Raw genomic sequence first — 20,178 nt, 5'->3', positions numbered from 1 at the left:
ATTAACTTTGAAAAGATTTCATTTTCAGTTTCTAATGATCACAACTTGTACAGTAAATTGATTGAAAACTTTACAAATGTGATTTGCACTTGACTGGGTTTGAACTGGAGTCCAGTGAAACTAACTAATTGAGGAGCCCTTAAAGCTCTCAACTTCAATGTACTTAGGCACCAAATTAAGGTACTGAGCTTCAGTTATCATATCCCTTTTGCATCAAAATGTATCAAAATGTGCTTTGATTGATACAAAAATATTGTAAACCTCTAATTTTATAACTGGGAAGCTGTAATGAACCAGCACAGTAGCAAAATTATTCATGCACTGTCACCCCATTTAGAAAATAGAACATAGAACAATACAATGCAGAACAGGCCCTTCTGCCTCAAATTTGCGCCAAACTGTGAACTATTCTCAGCTCATCCCCCTACACTGTCCCATCAGCATCCATGTGCTTATCCAAGGATTGCTTAAATCTCCCTAACGTGGCTGAGTTAACTACATTAGCAGGTAGGGCATTCCACGCCCTTACCACTCTGAGTAAAGAACCTGCCTCTGATATCTATCTTAAATCACCCCTCGATTTGTAGTTATGCCCCCTCATGCAAGCTGATGTCATCATCCTAGGAAAAATACTTTCACAGTGTACCCTATCTAATTCTCTGATCATCTTGTATGTTTCTATCAAATCTCCTCTTAGTCTTTTTCTTTCCAATGAGAACAGAAGAATTTAGAGAATCAGAACGCAAAGTAATATTGGGAGGCCATTGTGTTGGGAAAAGCACACAATTCTATGTGGACCTTGATGATACTCTAAAATAAAGTCAGAACCTCTTGTACTTGAAGGTTCCAATCCTTGTTACTTACACACTGCCGAAGATCTCGCTTGATGCTGAGGAAGGAGTTGGCCAAGCTACTGGTCCTCCTCTCAATGAGGGAGCTGGATGGAGTGTGATGTTTGAAGACAGTCTCCACATAGAATCTCAACAAGTGGCGCAAAAAACAGCAGCTCTCCTCTGCCTGGAAATGAGAGCAGATTAGAGGAACCGGTAAGTAAATAGGTCAGTTTGCAACATTGTTTTCCAATAAAAGAAACTGCATATTATTTATTGATTTGAATATATACTTTAACAAAGATGATTGATAACAGCAGAACAATGGGTGTAATTGTATGGCTTTCGACAAGGTTCCTCATGGTATACTGGTTAGCAAGGTAAGATCACATGAAATACAGAGAGAACTAGCCATTTGGATACAAAACTGGCTTGGTGACAAAAGACAGAGGGTGGTACTGGAGGGTTGCCTTCCAGACTGGAGGCCGGTGACCAGTGGTGTGCCATAGGGATCGGTGCTAGGTCCATTGCTTTTCGTCAGTTATATAAATAGTTTGGATGTGAATGTAGGATGTATATAGTAAGTTTGCAGATGACACCAAAATTGGAGGTGTAGAGAACAGCAAAGAAGGTTACCTCAGAGTACAATGAGATCTTGATCAGATGGGCCAAAGGGCTGAGGAATGGAAGATGGGGTTGAATGGAGATAAATGTGAGGTGCTGCATTTTGGAAAGGCAAATCAGGGACTTAATGGGAAAGTCCTGGGGAGTGTTGCTGAACAAAAAGACCTTGGAATACAAATTCATAATACGTTGAAAGTGGAGTTGCAGATAGATAGGATAGTGAAGAAGGCATTTGATAAGCTTTCTTTTGTTGGCCAGAGCATCGAGTATAGGAGTTGGGGGGTCATGTTGCCACTGTACAGGACATTAGTTAGGCCACTTATGGAATATTGGGTGCAATTCTGGTCTCCCTCCTATTGGAAGGATGTTGTGAAACTTGAACGGGTTCACAAAAGACTTAGAAGGGTATTCCAGGTTGGAGGGTTTGAGCTGTAGGGAAAGGCTGAATAGGCTGGCGGTGTTTTCCCTTGAGGGTCAAAGGCTGAGTGGTGACCTTATGGAGGTGTATAAAATCATGGGATGCATGGATAGGCTCAATAGACAAGGTCTTTTCCCTGGGGTGGGAGAGTCCAGAACTAGAGGGCATAGGTTTAGGGTTTGAGGGGAAAGATTTAAAAGGGACCTAAGGGGCAACTTTTCACGCAGAGGGTGGTGCTGTATGAAATGAGCTACCAGAGGAAGTGGTACAATTACAACATTTAAAATGTATCTGGATGGGTATGTGAAAGGAAGTATTTAGAGAGATATGGGCCAAGTACTGGCAAATGGGACTAGATGAGGTTAGAATATCTGGTCAGCATGGATGAGCTGGACCAAAGGGTCTGTTTCTGTGCTGCACATGTCTATGACTCCATGACTTGAATTCTTTGGCAGCTGGTGCATCTTAATAGTGTTTTTAATACCTGTTCTGTTAATCAAATAGGCACATATAAAATTGACCTCAGAAGTATTTCATGATAATAACAATTGAGATCTTATTGATACGCTATCAGAATCAACGTTCTTTTTAAAATAGCACCATTTAATCTAAATTATTCTTATAACTACATTCATTGTATGATTATCCAATGAAAAATATTTAAATTTGCATCAGAAATTGGTGAACAAAACCTTTACTACAATGAAAACCATACCTGAATGCCGTGAAAAATAGATTCAGTCAGAAACCTGGTGTCAGTAATGGTATCTTCTGCTTGCTGTCAAAGGAAGAAGACAGTGTTTTATTGCAAACGCACATTAAATATCTTTTAAGTACAGAAGTTAAAGGTGTTCCTGTGTGTTTTACTTACAATAACGTGCTTTATTTCTGAGAAGTAATCTTGAATCTCTTGTAAGTTCGCTGTCAATGAGCATTGTCCAAAATGTAGCCTCTTGCTTTCAGCAAAAGGGGGCTGAGAGATGCTAACTGAAAGAGCCAGGCAGAAAATAGTAGGAAAACTTTTCATTATTGTCGGCAGCAGCTTCTGGAATAAACCTAGGATGGAAGAGGGCAAAATATAGGTATCTTCAACTCTGAAATATTTCTTCACAACTTAACTTAATCCTTATTTATTTTATAGAAAATCCATTCAATCCACTGGACACAGTAACTCAGCAATGTTTTGGACTCTGGAGTGTACCACTGGCCTATTTAGTCTACAATTCACAATTTCTCATCAGTTTAGTTACCAGATTTTTAAAATTTCATTGAAAGGATCATTCATTGCTTTTATGAAGAAAAAAGAACCTGCCGTGGCTTCCACTGTGCAATTCGGTGATCTCTCATTAATAACATGCTGCATAATTTCCTCTTTTCTTTCCACATCCTTAATTTTAAACATGTATACTTTTAGTCCTCAAATCCTGCAACTGAGGAAAATAATGCCCCTATACCTGTACCAGTTAAAATCTCAAAAGCCTTCATCAATCCATCCCTCACCCTCTCAGAAGTAGCTCCTAATTTAGCTCGTTCATTCAGTCTGAAAGTTCCTCCTCTGAACTGCATTCAGCCATTTCAAAGGGAGAACCGTTTAGCTGTCCAGCTTACTGGCCATGAAGTGGAAGTGTCGGAGTTGGACTGGGGTGGACAAGGTCAAAAATCAAACGATGCCAGGTTATAGTCCAACAGGTTTATTTGAAATACCTAACATTCTGAGAATGTGGGGTTTGGCAGGAAAGATAAAAACAAAAGTCATATCTAGCATTGCAATACCACAGTTCTGCTCTTTTTTCGAATCTATTCTGAAACAGTTGGCTTTTCAACACAGAGAATTCGTTTGCGAGGTAACAAGAATTAACTGGAATTAAAAATTGGCACCTAGTCTAGGACATGCCCTTTAGTCAATCGTTTATTCCACTTCAAAGGAGGCGCGCCCTTAAAAAGCAAGTCAATGTACCTCATGAGGTAAGTCTAAGTGATCTTATCTGGACAAAAGTCATATCTTAAAGTTTACCAATCGATTCAGGTTCCCTGGGCAATCCGACTTGTCTTCTATAATGAACCGAGAGAATCTGGGTCAACACCTTGTTCGAAGGCAGCTTTACCTGAATGTGTTCCTCCTGGTTGCTTTCTCCTCGGCTTTGTATGTGACATCTCGCCACTGGTTATCCCTTTATATACACCTGTGCAGCAGAGTTTGGGGGTGTGGGGGTTTCCTAAACATTTCACTACAAACTAATTATATGAGGAATTTGCGTCAGCCAAATGCTGCAATGTAAAACGGTTCGCTGGATATGTTGAAATTTTCCCAAATCACCAATTAGGAGTGATTACTAACTTGGAAGAAAATTCGGTTCCTTAAAGTGATTATGCCATAAGCAGTTCTTTCATGAACTCCTCCAGCTATATCGAAGAGTGAACGGAAAGCAGTAGCAACCCACTTTCATTCGAGCAGGACACATTCCCAGTTCCCCCTTGGTGCATTTTCAGCGTGAACTAAACTCCAATGGACACCTCTCCCTCTGCGTTTAACATTGGTCCCAGGCACGGAGGCGAATACAAAGCGGTCAGTTCAGTGTAACAAGTAAAAAGTTTGGATAAATCGTGTTATTAAAATAGGGATTTTTTCCCCATAACACCTTATCACAGTTGTCAGAAACATAATATCTAGATGAATCTCTTACCCCACATTGCAGGTTCCTCAGCCTTAGTGATGGACTCAGTCTTTCCAGCACAATTCCAGATGCAGCATTCCAGATCCCAACTCCTCTGAGTGAACAAACTCCTCTTCTCTCTAGATCTATTTCCAGTATCTATGACCTTTGGTTATTCACTCATTTGCCAGAGACCATCATGTTTTCCTATCTAATTAATTAAAATCTCACATTATCCTGAAAACCTCTGTTGAGTCACCTCTTAACTTTCGCTCTTCTAAAGAAAACAGCCCAAATCTATTCATAGAAACATAGAAACACTGTATTTAGGAGCTGGAATAGGTCACTTGGCCCTTCATATCCGTTTTGCCATTCATCATGATCATGGCTGATCATCCAACTCAGTCCCCTGTTCCCAATTTCATCCCATACCCTTTGATCCCTTTAGTCTTAAGCATTATATCTAATGCCTTACAAATATTGATTGGTTTGCCCTCAACCATTTCATGCTGCATAAACTCTACAGACTCACAATTCTCTGGATGAAGAAATTTCTCCTCATCCCAGTCTGAAATGACCAACCCCATATCCTCAGACTGTGACCCCTAGTTCTGGAGCCCTCAGTCATCAGGAAATCCTTCCTATATTTAGCCTGTGTAGACCTGTTAGAATTATATGGGCTTCTATGAGATATTCCCCCATTCTTCCAAACTCCAGTGAATATAACCCTAACCAATCCAATCTTCATACATCAGAGCTGCTACTCTAGGAATCAGTCTGGTAAACCTTAGTTGTACTCCCTCCAGAGACACATTATCCTTTCTCAGATAAAGGATACCAAAACTGCACACAATACTCCAGGTGTGATCTCACCAAGGCCCCTATACAATTGCAGCAAGACATCCCTGCTCCTGTACTCAAAGCTTCTTGCCATGAAATAGCAACCTGGTGTTCAACATCATCCAGGTCTTGTTGCAATTGCCCTTCTCCATTCTATCCCCAATCAAATAATAAACTGCCTTCCTGGTTTTGTTACCAAAATGCATAACCTCACTTTTATCCACATTTTCCCACTCACTCAACTCATCCAATTCACACTCTTGCATCTCTGCATCCTAATCACAGCTCATCCTCCCATCCAGTTTTTATATCATCTACAAACTTGGAGATTTTAGGTTTAGCCCCTTATCCAAATCATTAATATAATGTGAATAGCTGGAGTCCAATCTCGCTGGATTGGCCTGATCTCTGCTGTACATCTCTAGCCACTGCCTGCCACTTGAAAGGAAGATACATTTATTGCTAATCTTTGTTTTCTGTTTACCAACCAGTTCTTTATCCATATCAGCATATGACATGAGAATTCAATTTCTCCTTATAACAGAAGCTCCATAGTTTTGTGAACATTCTGGGGAAGCTCCTATCTCCGCTTTCTTTACATCTTCTCTAATGTGTAGCATTGAGATTTGCTCAGAGTACTCCATCTGAGGTCTAAACAGTAATGTAGAAATTTCAAGCATGATCACTTTGTTTTTATATTCTATTAGTTAACTTCTGAATCCAGGTCAAGATACTGGCGTATTTTGAATAAGGTTCCAGGCTGGTCTGGAGTGCTCTACGAGAATGGAAGCTGTGGTAAGTGCATTGGTGGAGTCTTATTAGAAGGATTTGTTGGTTCCCTGACTAGAATGGCTTTAGAACAAGACATTAGAGAACATCTCATCTTCAGGAAAGGAGGGTGAAAATTGATACTCAGTTTAATAATGGCATGAAGCAGATAAGTGAAGTGTCAGATCTGATTCACAAAATGCTTTTCAACTGTTCATTATACCCATGTGCAGATCTCTGTTAGGAATTTAAATGATTTCTAAATGGTTACATATCAAACTGTTGAAAGAGACATCTACACACAAATAAGTTCAAGATATATCTGTACGTAAAGAATAAAGACCATAACACATAAGATGTAGGTGCAGAAATAGGCCATTTGGCCCACTGAATTTAATGATGTCATAGCTGATCCAGTAATCTTCAACTCTACTTTCCTGCCTTTTCTTCATGACCCTTGATACCCTTACTGATTAAAAGTCTCTGTCTCACCTTCAATATACTTATTGACCCAACTTCGACAGCTCTCTATAGGACAGCTCTCTATGGGTGGCATGGTGGCTCAGCGGTCAGCACTGCTACCTCACAGCATCAGGGTTCGATTCCAGCCTCCACTCTGTGTGGAGTTTGCACATTCTCCTCATGTCTGCTTGGGTTTCTTCCTACAGTCCAAAGATGTACAGGTAATGTAAATTGGCCATGCTAAATTGCCCATAGTGTTCAGAGATGTGCAGGTTAAGTGCATTAGTCAGGGGAAATATAAGGTAGGGGAATGGGTCTGGGTGGGATACTGTTCAGAGGGGTGGTGTGGACTTGTTGGCCAAATGTCCTGTTTTCACACTGTAGGAATTCTATAAAAAGATTCCACAGATTGACTACACACTGAGAGAAAGTAAACCTCCTCACCTCTGTCTTACATGAGAGACACCTTACTCTGAAATTAGGTCCTTTGGATCCAGATCTCCAGCCAGAAGTGAACAACCTCTCCACATCTACCTCCTAAGCCTCTTAAGAATCTTCTCTGTATCAATAACTTCACCTTGCTTTTTTAAACTCCAATGAACACAAGCCTGTTTGACTCAACCTCTCCTCAGAAGAAAATCCTTTCATACATGGAACCTTCTTTAAACTGTCAGCAAATATTTCCTTAAATAATTGGATGAAAACTGTTCATAGTATTCCAGATGTGGTCTGACCAGTCCCTTGTGTAATTATAGCAAGATTTCCCAATTTTTATAGGCAAAAGTGAGGACTGCAGATGCTGGAAATCAAAGTCTAGATTAGAATGGTGCTGGAAAAGCACAGCAGGTCAGGCAGCATCCGAGGAGCAGGAAAATCAATTCCAAATTTTGATACTCCATTCCTTTTGAAATAAAGGCCAATAGTCCATTTGCCTTCCCTGTTACCTGCTGAAATTGGATTCTATCATTTTGTGATTCATGAATGAGGACCTCCCAACTCCCTCTGGGCTGCAGTTTTCTGGAGTGTTTGTCTATTTAAGTTATATTTGGCTCTTCTATTCTCCCTGTCAAAGGACGTAACCTCACCTTTCCCCACATCACATTCCATCTGTCAAGCTTTTGCCAATGGATTTAAACTTCCATATCCCTCTGTAGACCCTTTGTGTCATCCTTACCATTTACCTTTCACATATATTTGTGTAATCTGCAAACATTGATTTCCCTTATCCAAACGTATATTGTAAACATATATTGTAAATAATTGCCCACCAGGCATTGATACTCCACTAGTTACAGGTTGCTATCCTGAAAATGCCCTTTTTATCCCAATTTCCTGTCTTATATTCTTAGCTAAGACTCCAAAACACTGGGCTCTTACCTTATTAAGCAGCCTATAAGCAATGCTTTCTCAACTGTCTTTTGGAAATTCAAATATATTACATCAGTTGATTCTCCCTTTTTATCCTGCTCATTACATCTTCAAAAGTACTTTAATAAATTTATCAGGCATAATTTCCTCTTCATGAAGCCATGCTGACTCTCCTTGATTATATAATGTACTTTTTAAAACTCTGCCAGTACATCCTTTATAATAGGGTCAAAAAGTGCGGTGCTGGAAATGCACAGCCAGTCGAGCAGCATCTGAGGAGCAGGAGAGTCGACGTTTCAAGCTTAAGCTCTTCATCAATGTGGAATGGTAAGCTAACTGGCCTGTTTGTCTCCTTTCCTTTTTAAAAATAGTGTTACATTGGCAGTTTTCCAATCCTCTGAGACTTGTTTAAAATCAAAGGGTTCTTGGAAGATTACCACAATGCATCCAATATCTCTACAGTTCCTTTTTTTAAAATCCCAAGATGCAATGCATCAGGTCCAGGGGTCATTTTGCTCTTTAGATTCCCTAGTACCATTTGTCTAATGCTAGTTATTATGTTATTTCCTCTTTGTCATCAACGCCTTGGTTATTTAGTAGTTATGGAATGTTAATCGTGTCCTCTACTGTGAAGAGTGATGCAAAGTATTTTTGCATCTCCTCTACCATTTCCTGTTTCCTCATGATTACTTTTCCAGCCTCATTTCTAAGGGTTCTATGTTTATTTGCCCCTTTTTTCCCATATATATAAACTTCTAACTGTCAATTTTTATATTATTTGCTAGTTATTATGCTTTTATTTTAATTTTAGCTTTTAAGAATTTCTGAAACTTTTGGCTTACCATTCACATTTACTGTAATGTATAGTTTTGTTTTCCATTTGATACTATCCTTTACTTACTTGACTAATCATTGTTTGTTTATCCATTACCAAGAATCCTTCTTCTTCACCAGGATATATCTTTGCTGAGTCAGGAATTGCTTACCTAAACATCTGCTATTGTTCCTGAAAGATCTTCTCTGCTAGCATCCTTTCTAGTTCTCTCGAGTGAACTCTGCCTAACCTTTTTGTAATTACCTATATTTAAGTTCAGAACAATTGTTTCTGATCCAAATTTCTCAATCCCAAGATGAATGCTATGTTCTGGTTTCTCTTCCCCGGGAGATCTTTCAGTCTGAGAGGATTTATTAAACCTGCCTGATTATACATTTCCAGATGCAAAATAATCTGATCACTTGTTGAATCCACGACATACACGCGACATAGAGTATTATGCAGCATGGAAACAGACCCTTTGGTCCAACCAATCCATGCTGACCATAATCGCAAACTAAACTAGTCCCATCTACTGCACTTGGCTCATATCCCTCCAAATATTTCTTATTCATGTACATATTCAAATGTCTTTTAAACATTGTCAGTAGATTGTGGTTTTAAGTCCCAGTACAAAGTCTTGCACACAGAATCGAGGCAGGGAAAATAAGATAGAAAGAACACGATACTTCCGCAAATGCTTTCTTTCAAACAAGAACTTCTGACAGAAGTGTTTAAAATTATGAGAGACATGGATAGGATGGATAGTCAGAGTCTTTTTTCCCAGGGTGGAAATGTCAAGTACTAGAGCGTATAGGTTTAAGGGAAGAGAGGGAAAGTCTTTTACACAGAGGGAGGTAGGTAGAAGCAGATACAATAGCAGTGCTTAAGAGGCAATCAGACAGGCAAATGAAAAGGCAGGGAATAGAGAGATACAGACCATGTGCAGGCATATGGGATTAATTTAGAATTGCACCATGGTTGGCACAGACATGGTGGGCTGAAGGGCCTGTTCCTGTGCTATAAGGTTCAATGTTTTACGTGAGTTGATGAGGGTTAAATGAAGTTATGGTATGCAGAAGACATGATATAACCGAATGGTGGAGCAGGTTTGAAAACCTATACATCAATTGAAAAATTAATTGATTTGATCAGTGTTGATTGAAAAACTGGTGAATTCTTCATAATTGAGAGATTACCTGTCAGCTGTTGACTCAGAAGTTGCATACAGGCTGCTACTGCACCACCGCAACCGCAGTGTAATATTTTCTATTTTATTTTGTAGGGAGGGGATCTTAACTCTGGAACATATGTTTGTTTCTTGGACCCTAATGTTAATATAAAGCACGATACCTATGAGAGACCTGGGATGATGATATAAACGTTTCCATTAATTTGAAACTGATATTAATCTCCAGACATGGTTTCACAATGGGTGCGAATGCACGTGGGGAAATTAAAACTGTGTCTTAAAGGGTGAATTTCTCCATTTTACTCATCGGTGAAACTCAGTTTTACGATGAAGGTGAAGTGATAAGAATGGATTTGTGTATCTCTGAACTTGATATTGGATGATGTGTGCTCTACATAAATGGTGAGTGAATATTTCCCTTAAGAATCATTGCAAATTCCAGAAAGTGTAAAGTTATTGAGAAACATCAGTCATCATTCGCCAACTTGAAACTAGAAGTCATGACGTTTTAAATCAGATTCACGGCCATCTGTTTATGACATCTTCGTTTTTAATCAATAGCACATTGAAAAGGGTTCTCCCCTTTTACTAATATTTTTAGTGCACAAAGAGGAGGAAAGGAGAGAGCTCTGTGAAACTAGTTATCATTGTACCAGCGTGTGTGTGTGTGTATGTGTATTTGTGTGAGAGAGGCGGGGGAGTTGAGTTTGATGCTGCTGGGAAAAATAATTCCCTTCACTATTGCCTTCCTATGGACACAAAGAGGACTTCTAAGTAGCTACTTGTAATAATTAGGCACTTATTTCAGTTGCTGATAGGCAGAAGGTGAACTGTATGACTATCAGTTAAATTTGTGGTAAATTGAAGTCCAACATACCATAAAATAAATCCGCACTCAGTTGCTGTTAGCTATATGCCTTTAATCACTGCAAGCAAAATATCAACAGTTTAAAGAAGTTAAGTTTCTAAAAATAAAAGGTCAGACTGCTTTTTAATCCCAAACCTGTCATTCTATTTTAAACTCTACATTTAGAAACAACGACTGTTCAGAGAACTTACTTCATTTTTCCACAGACATTTACAATGATGATCATCCAGCCTATTGTTAAAGTGGTAGCTCATTTTCAATTAATCCAACTGTCCCAATGAATGCAATGACCTCACACAAACATTAAATCCTGTGCCAAAAGGGTAGGCACAAAGGGTACCTTTGAGTAACCGAGAGCAGGAAAATTGATGCTTCGGGCAAGGGCTTTTGCCTGAAACGTCGATTTTCCTTCTCCTCAGATGCTGCCTGACCTGGTGTGCTTTTCCAGCACCACACTCTCGACTCCAATCTCCAGCATCTGCAGTCCTCACTTTCGCATACAAATAATACCATTGAACAATGTGTGCTTGCTGAAGTTTAGTCTAAACTCATTAGGAATGTTGTGATTGGCCATCATGGTGCTGCTAAGTCCTGAGAAACTATATTTTATATGTTACTGGAATGCAAGTATTGCCAGTTAGACTAACAATTATTTCCCATCCTTAACTGGTGGATTACAGCAGTTCAAGAAGGCAGTTCACCAGCACTTTCTCAAGGGCAACTAGGGATGGGCAATAAACGTGGCCAAGCAGCGACACCCACATCCCACAAATGAAAAATAATGTCCCTGAGATGGCAGTGGCAATCTGCCTTAAGAGGCTGGTTTTGAATTTTTATGCTGGTGTAGAATGAGACCTGTGACTCTGTAATGTCATTTTCATAGCATTAAAATCTTCAGTCAGAAGTTTAAGCAAACTTGAAAACTACAGTATTATAATCACAATTCAACTTTACACTTCAGTGAATAGGTCTTCTCCATTACTATTAAGTTTAAACATTGTAAAAATACAGCAGTAAATGTTGGGCAATATTATCTTGCCATATTCCATATTCAATATAGTCACCGCTGCCCATTTGAGAGAGACAATGGTTGTACAGTAGATAGCTTGATGGCATCACACAGAAAGTATGATTGACTTAACTACATTTAATCTTTCTATAGTCAATAAATCTTATTATGAGGTTGTTTATGTGTAAATATGTAAAACTATGATAAATTATTTGAGTTGAAAAGTTATGATAATGTATTTCATAAATTGCATTTTATCAGCAATTGTGTTGTTAGTAGGACACAGAATTGTTACGCAATTTGTTTTCCAGTAAATATCATTTCTCGTTTTATATCATTTAGGTCAATATTTGTAAATCTGATTGAATTTGTGCTTGATACTTTGTTTCATAATCCAACCAGACAGCCAAAAACATTTCAGGTGCTGGAAATGTGTAAAATAAAATAAAAAGTGTGTTTGATAATTCAGTTGTGGCATGCACCAAATGTGTATAACATAACTAAATAAAAATGAGTTAAGCCTGATAAGAGCCTTACAAATACAAACCTTGCATATAACATACTACAAACTAATTAGATATTAGTTTTACTTTCAGCAACAATGAAATGACTAATTCATTTTGATATAAATGACCTTCATCTCAGAGATTTTGGGGTAATTCTATGGAACAAGTACAAAGCTAGCTCGTTGCTAGAACCTGCGTGTGAAGTCTTTTAATGGAGGAGGCATTTGTACTGCAGTTACCACTTACCAGAGAAATCTTCCATTCTTACAGCCTGCTATAGGCATATTGAAGGATTTGAAAATTGATAATAACCTATTTGACTGTGTTTTGATCCTTCTTTCATGACTTCAGGTGGGACTTCAAGTTTCACTTCAAGTAGGATCACTAGTCCAGAGGTAGAATCACAATCACTACGTTTCAAAGTTAAAAAATCACACAACATCAGGTTATAGTCCAACAGGTTTAATTGGAAGCACACTAGATAGTGTTGTGTCATTTTTAACTTTGTACACCCCAGTCCAACACTGGCATCTCCAAATCATGATTACATTTCAAGACCTCTTCAGTCTTAAAGTAATGCTGCATTAGTGTTGCCAGACATGCTGTATAATTTTGAAATACTCAGCAACAAAAATAGGCATTTTCTTCAACATTCAATATCATGAATGCTTCTTTATATTACCAGTAAGAACAATAGAGTGTGTGTTTAATATTTGAAGTATAACATTAGCAAAAAGAAGATCACACACAATTTGAGAAACCATCCAATGTTTGAAAATATTCTTGAGCTGCAGGCTTTCCCCTTCCTGGGTGATTCTGAAGAGATCTTTTTCTTGAAGTCTACTTTATAAGGCACTGGATTCTCAAACTGGCCAGACTAATAATGAAGGAAAGTCCTCTGCCAAAAGAATTTTTGAACAGTCTGCTAGTCCTTTTTGCTGATTTTTAATTTTCTGATTTATTTTGATGGAAATCAAATTCTCAAATGTTACCGTGTGACTTCAACTCATGTTCTGTGGAGTTATCAGTGTAGGTTTCGGGATTACTGGCCTAGTAACAGACCGGTCCATTTGTATGTTTCAAAGCGAGGTCTGCAATTTCCCTGAGAGTTCAGACAGATGTTTGTGGGGATCTGTAAATTCTAGAGCAGTATGAAAATGACCAATGATGGCTTGGGCTTCTTGTGAGCTCAGGGGACTAGGATCACCATTTACACATTGCAGTGTGAGCCAGCTGTCTTAACTGTCAGGTGTATTAGCCTGGAGGAACTCTGAAAACAACAGAAAGAGGGCCAGCTTAAGCTGGTGGTAGAATTGATCTGAGTTTAGCCTTGGATCGAGAGAAGTTTCAAATATTTAAGTGCATGAGATATTACTTAAATCCAAACAAAGGATATCAAAATGGAAGATTATATAAAATTTAAATTTAAATATGGTTGGGTAAGTCTGTGATTACTAATCCATTTGAAAAATGGTCCTTTGATCAAAGCAGTTTGAAAACATTATTATATCAAAATTGTCCAGTAGAATTAATTGCTTATAAACATGGACATCACTCTAGCAATAGTAAATGAATATAATAGAAGTGGGAGTTTTCTAACATTGATATTGCCAGTGTAAGTGACCTATACAAGCAGTTTAACTCTTTAGGGTCCCTTTGAGAGCCTGACAGGAACAACCACACTCTACCACTGAGAGATAATTTTGACGCAGCCCCTTGCATTGGGATCAGAGAGAAAGCTGGAGGAAGTGGGAATAGAAGCTCTGAAACTGCACTCCTCATCACTGTCATTGAAGTCCCAAAACTCAAAAATCACCTTGGGAAAGTAGAGCTCCTATAAAATAAATTTTTCTCTACAACCATCTTTGACCTGCTTTAGGACAGTCAGCTTTCTTCAAACAATATCCACTCGGGATCTTACAGTGAAAGAAAACTGAGATAGGAGGCCAAAAAAATGTTCCACTTCTTTCCTTACAATATTCAGAACGGACCTTCACCCATTCCAGGTACAGCTAAACGAATTTGAGGAATAAATCTCTGAGATCGTTATGGAGAAAGATTTGAGACACAAATTCCTTAATGTCCTTGGCACAAGGAAAAGTAGGATCATCCTTTATAGAGTCTGAAGGTTTAACAGAATTATACTGTTCAGAGGACACAACATATCATTCTACACATCATGCTTCTGCCCATTTTTTATCCAACGATCTGTTCTGTCCTAAAGATGTCACTTCCTGAATGAGAGTCACAGAAATGCCCACCATTTTCTTCAACAAAAGACTCCCCACCACTATGTTTGACAGGGCCCATATTTGAGTCCAGCCCATCTCTCGTACTTCTGCCCTCATCTCCTCCTTTCCCTCCCACAACAATGATAGGGTCCCCAGGTCTTCACTTACCACCATACCAGCCTCTGCATTCAAAAGGTTTGTAAGCTCCCATTTCCATCACCTTCAACGAGATGCCTCAACCAGACACATGATACCCTTTCCTTTCTTGTCAGCTCTCTGCAGTGGACTGTTGCCTCCAGGGCACTCTGGTTCACTCCTTCTCCTGTCCCAACATTTCCTTGTGCCCCTACAGCACCTTCCTCTGCAAACACAGAAGATGTAATGCCTGCCTGTATACCTCCTCCCTCCTCACCATCTAAGGCCCTAGGCATACCTTCCAAGTGAAGGAGTGATTTACCTGCACTTCATTCAATCCAGTCTATTGTATTCACCGTTCACAATGTGGCCTCCTCTATATCAGGGAGATAAAGCGGAAGCTGAGCGACTGCTTTGCAGAACACCTGGGTTCTGTTCGCAAACATGATGCCAAGCTTCCAGTTGTCTGCTACTTCAGAACACCACTGTGTTCTCATGCCAACATCTCTGTCTCAGACCTGCTGCAGTGTCTAGGAGCCTCAGTGCAAGCTCAGAGAACAGCATCTCATTGGGAACTTGCAGCCTCTAGGACTCAATAGCAAGTTCAATAACTTTAGAGCCTGATTCTATCCCTCCATGTTTTCTATCCATCCCACACCTGGTCCTGTCATGTTATAGCTTTCTTTTAGCACAGCCACCCATCCTCACATAGGCCTAGGCCTATTATCACATTATATAGGTTACTTTCATAACAGCTCACCAATCTTCTCCTAGTCTTAGCTCTTAATGTCACTTATTCAGCTTTTCTTCTGTCCTGCCTGCTATCCATAACCTCCTTATTTACTTAACCCCTTTCCTAACTCTCCTTCTGGGCTCCATTTCCATTTACCCGCTCACCTTTCCCAACAACTTGCCCCCTCCCCTCTCCCTCCCCCCCAAAAAAAAACCCAAGGCATTGGCTTCAGCAGAAATGTCATTTTTCTCCAGTTGCTAACAGTTCTGTTGAAGAGTCAGCAGACTCAAAACTCTGCTTTCTTCCCGCAGAGTTGAGTTTTGCCAGCAATTTTTCTTTTTGTTCTTTATCCAATGGATCCCAGTCTGCTGTCCTTTGCCCATTGACCTGCACAATTTTTTTTTCAAGTATATATCCAAGTTCCTGTTGAAAATACTTAAGATTGTTACAGCTACACAGTCATTATTACAAATCATAGCCTTTTCAGCATCTAAAAAAGTCTCATTTCTCCTCCATTCCTTCTCCCAATGATCTTTCATTTCTGTGGTCACTAACATCTCTGAGTAATTCACATCCCACTAGCACTGAAACACAGAAATAATAGATACACTTAAAAAAAACAGAAGTCTGATTGTGTGATTAATAAACCAAGCAGCATTCACTTGTATCTGAAATTTAATAGTTTTAAGTACAAAGTGACAACAAACTTGAATCAAAGGACTGGATTCTGGATTAGTGGTGTTGGAAGAACACAGCAGTTCGGGCAGCATCCAAGGAGCAGTGAAATCGACGTTTTGGGTAAAAGCCCTTCATCAGGAAGGACTGGATATTCATATGTCAACATTTTTACTGTTCATTTTCTGATCTATTCAGCTTATTAACAATATGTGTAACAGGAGGTTTGTTAAATTGGTCGCTTGTATTTTCTGGGTTATTCTGTGTGGGTTTCAATAAGCAGAAGGGTTAACACCCAGCTACTATTTTCCATTTACAACAATGGCTTTGCCAAAACTAGAGAAAATATGCATAAAGATAGTAAAATGCATGTGACTGGCTTACTTTAAAGATTCTGATGGCTTACTTCATAAAGATACAAATAAACCAAATGTACTTCAACTGCAAAATTGGACAGGATCATCTTAAAATATTGCTTTGCTAATTCCTGCTATAAACAGGAGCAGGTCATTTAGCCAACCAAGCTTGTCCTGCCAACTTAGATCATGGCTAATCATCCCCTCAATGCCACTTGCCTGCAATATCTTCATATGCCTTAATGTCATTAGACTCTAGAAAGTTATTGATTTCTGTCTTTAACATGTTCAATGATTTAACTTCTATATATATATCTCTCTTTGTTTTTGCTACCACAGTGAATAACTTCACACTCATTCACATTAAATTCCATCTGCCATATTGTAGCCCATTCACATCACATGTCCAAATTCTCATGAAGCCTCCTTGCACCTTCTCCCAATGTAAGTTCCACCCAGTTTGGCATCATCTTCTAATTTAGAAGTATTACAATTTTTCCCTACATTCAATCATTCATACAGATCATGAACAACTATGCCTCTAGCACTGGCCCTTATGGTAATCCATGAGTACCAGCCTACCAACATGAAATTGATCTGTTTGTTCCTACTCTCTACTTCCTGTCCACTAACTAATTCTTGAACCATACTAATATGCACCCCTCACTTCAATGCTATGCACTCTCATTTTCTTCATAACCTCCCGTGAGGACCTTTCCAAAAGCCTTCTGAAAGTCCAGATGCACCACAACCATCTATTCTCCTTTGTCTGTGGTACATTTCTTCAAAACACTCTAACAAATTTATCAAACAATGATTTACCTTAAAGAGATCCATGTTGATTCTCCCCAATAATGCCACTCTTTTCTAAATGTTCAATTATCACATCCTTTAAAATAGAGATCAATATTTTCCAGCTGTAGACATCAAGCTAACAGGTCTGTAATTCTCCACTCTTTCTCTTCCTTCCTTCTGAAATAATGGAGTTACATTTGCCACTTTCCATTCACCAAAATTTATAAAATTATGGAAGATAACCACCTGCGCATCCCTAATCTCTGTTGCTATTTCCTTCAACACTCTGTAAAGTAGCCCAACACTGAATTTGGCTTTTTATTCAAGTATACCTCTTTACTAACACAAATTTCTTTTAGCTCTTCAGTTGCAAATTTTTGGTAATTTAGTATTTCTGAGAAATTTTCTCTAGCTTCTGCCACAAAAACTGTTTAGTTTCTCTTCCATCTTCCTGTTCTCCACAACAAATTCTCCTATCCTCACCTGTAATGGCCCCACATTTATCCTTACTAATCGTTCTCATTTTTCACATTGATAGAAGCTTCTACACTCCTTATTTATGTTCCTCACCAGCTTATATTCATTTTCTCTTTTCCCTTTTCTTATTGGCCTTCCTTTGCCAAGTCTTAAATGACTCACAATCCTCAGGTCCATCATTATTTCTAGCATTCCTTGATCAAAAATCAATCTTGATACCCCATTCCTTTTGGGTGTTTGAGTTTTAGAAGAATGGATCTCTGTTGTCAGCCTTGTGGTATTTCTCATTATTTTCCAAAGGTTCCTTTACAGCAGGGCTATTAATTAGTGCTTTGTCATTAGACAACACCAAATCCAATATCGCCCAATAATCCTCAATAAACAGTTCCAGAAACCCATTTTGCACATGCACTCAGAATTCATCCACCCCAGCACTAATGCTGACTTGGGTAACCCAGTTTATATGCAAATTGGTTCCACATATTATTACAGTATCACCCACATTACGTGAGCTCCTATTTCCTGATTTAAAGCCTTCTCAACATTAGCACTGCAGTTTGATGTTCCAGAAATACCACCACCAGTGCTTACTTTCTCTTGCTGTCTCTTAACTCCATTCAAACTGATTTGCCATCTTGTTTCTACGATTGAAGACCCTCTGTTACTAATATACTGATGCCATCCGTTATTAGGCTTGCTCCCCAACTTCCTTTTCTTTTTTGTCTATCCTTCTGTAGTCAGAGAATCATAGAGTTCTCAGTCTAACTCGTCCATACCGACCAGGTTTCCTAAATAAATCTAGTCCCATTTACCAGCATTTGGCCCATATCTCTCTAAACCCTTCCTATCCATGTAGCCATCCAGATGCCTTTTAAATGGTGTAATTGTACCAGTCTCTACCACTTCCTCTGGCAGCTCATTCCATACACGTACCACCTTCTGCATGAACAGCTTCCTTTTAGGTCCCTTTTAAATCTTTTCCTCCCACCTGGAACCTATGATGTGCAGATTAGGTGAATTGGCCATGCTAAATTGCCCATAGTGTTAGGTGGATTAGTCTGGAGTAAATGTAGGGGGAATGGGTCTGGGTCGGTTGCTCTTCGGAGGGTTGGTGTGGACTTGTTGGGCCAAAGGGCTTGTTTCCACACTGTAGGGAACCTAATCTATGCCTTCTCGTTTTGGACTCCCCTACCCTGGGAAAAAGATCTTGTCTATTTACCTTGTCCATGACCCTTCTGATTTTATTATGCCCCTTATGATAAACCTTTATCAGATCATCCCTCAGCCTTTGAAGCTCCAGGGAAAATAGCCCCAGCCTATTCAGCCTCTCCCTTTAGCTCAAACCCTCCAACCTTGTCAACATCCTTGTAAATCTTTCCTGCACCTTTTCAAGGTTAAAAACAGGGAGACCAGAATTGAATGCAGTACTTCAATGGTGGCCTAACCAGTGTCCTGTACAGTCACAAAATTACCTCACAATGCACTGACCAATCAAGGCAAGAATAATAAACACCTTCACTATTCTGTCTACCTGCGACTCCACTTTCAAGGGACTATCAACCCAAACTCCATCTGCCACTCCTCGGGCCATTGGCTCATCTGACCAAGGTCCTGTTGTATTCTGAGTTAACTGTCTCCTCTGTCCACTACACTATCTATTTTGATGCCATCTGCAAACTTACTAACCATCCCTCCTATATTCACATAGAGTAATCGAGTCATAGAGATGTACAGCATGGAAACAGACTCTTCAGTCCAATCCATGCATGCTGACCAGATGTTCCAACCCAATCTAGTCCCACCTGCCAGCACCCGGCCCATATCCCTCCACCCTTCTTATTCATATACCCATCCAAATGCCTTTTAAATGTTGCAATTGTACCAGCCTCCACCACTTCCTCTGGCAGCTCATTCCATACACATATCACCCTCTGTGTGAAAAAGTTGCCCCTTAGATCTCTTTTATATCTTTCCCCTCTCACCCTAAACCTATGCCCTCTAGTTCTGGACTGCCCGACCCCAGAGAAAAAACTTTGTCTATTTATCCTATCCATGCCCCTCATAATTTTGTAAACCTCTATAAGGTCACCCCTCAGCCTCCGACGCATCAGGGAAAACAACCTCAGCCTGTTCAGCCTCTCCCTATAGCTCAAATCCTCCAACTCTGGCAACATCCTTGTAAATCTTTTCTGAACCCTTTCAAGTTTCACAACATCTTTCCAATAGAAAAGAGACCAGAATTACACGCAATATTCCAACAATGGCCTAACCAATGTCCTGTACAGCCGCAACCCCTATAGATAAAAAAGATTGGTGTACCCAGCAGCAATCCTTGCAGTCCATCACTAGTCACAGCCCCCCGGTCTAAAATAAACAACACCATCATTCTCTATCTTCCAACTTAGAGCCAATTTTATATCCAA

This window comes from Hemiscyllium ocellatum, chromosome 26 (assembly GCF_020745735.1).
Source record: "Hemiscyllium ocellatum isolate sHemOce1 chromosome 26, sHemOce1.pat.X.cur, whole genome shotgun sequence".
Taxonomy (NCBI): domain Eukaryota; kingdom Metazoa; phylum Chordata; class Chondrichthyes; order Orectolobiformes; family Hemiscylliidae; genus Hemiscyllium; species Hemiscyllium ocellatum.
The sequence above is the reverse complement of the archived record's forward strand: the minus strand, read 5'-3'. Positions refer to the sequence as shown.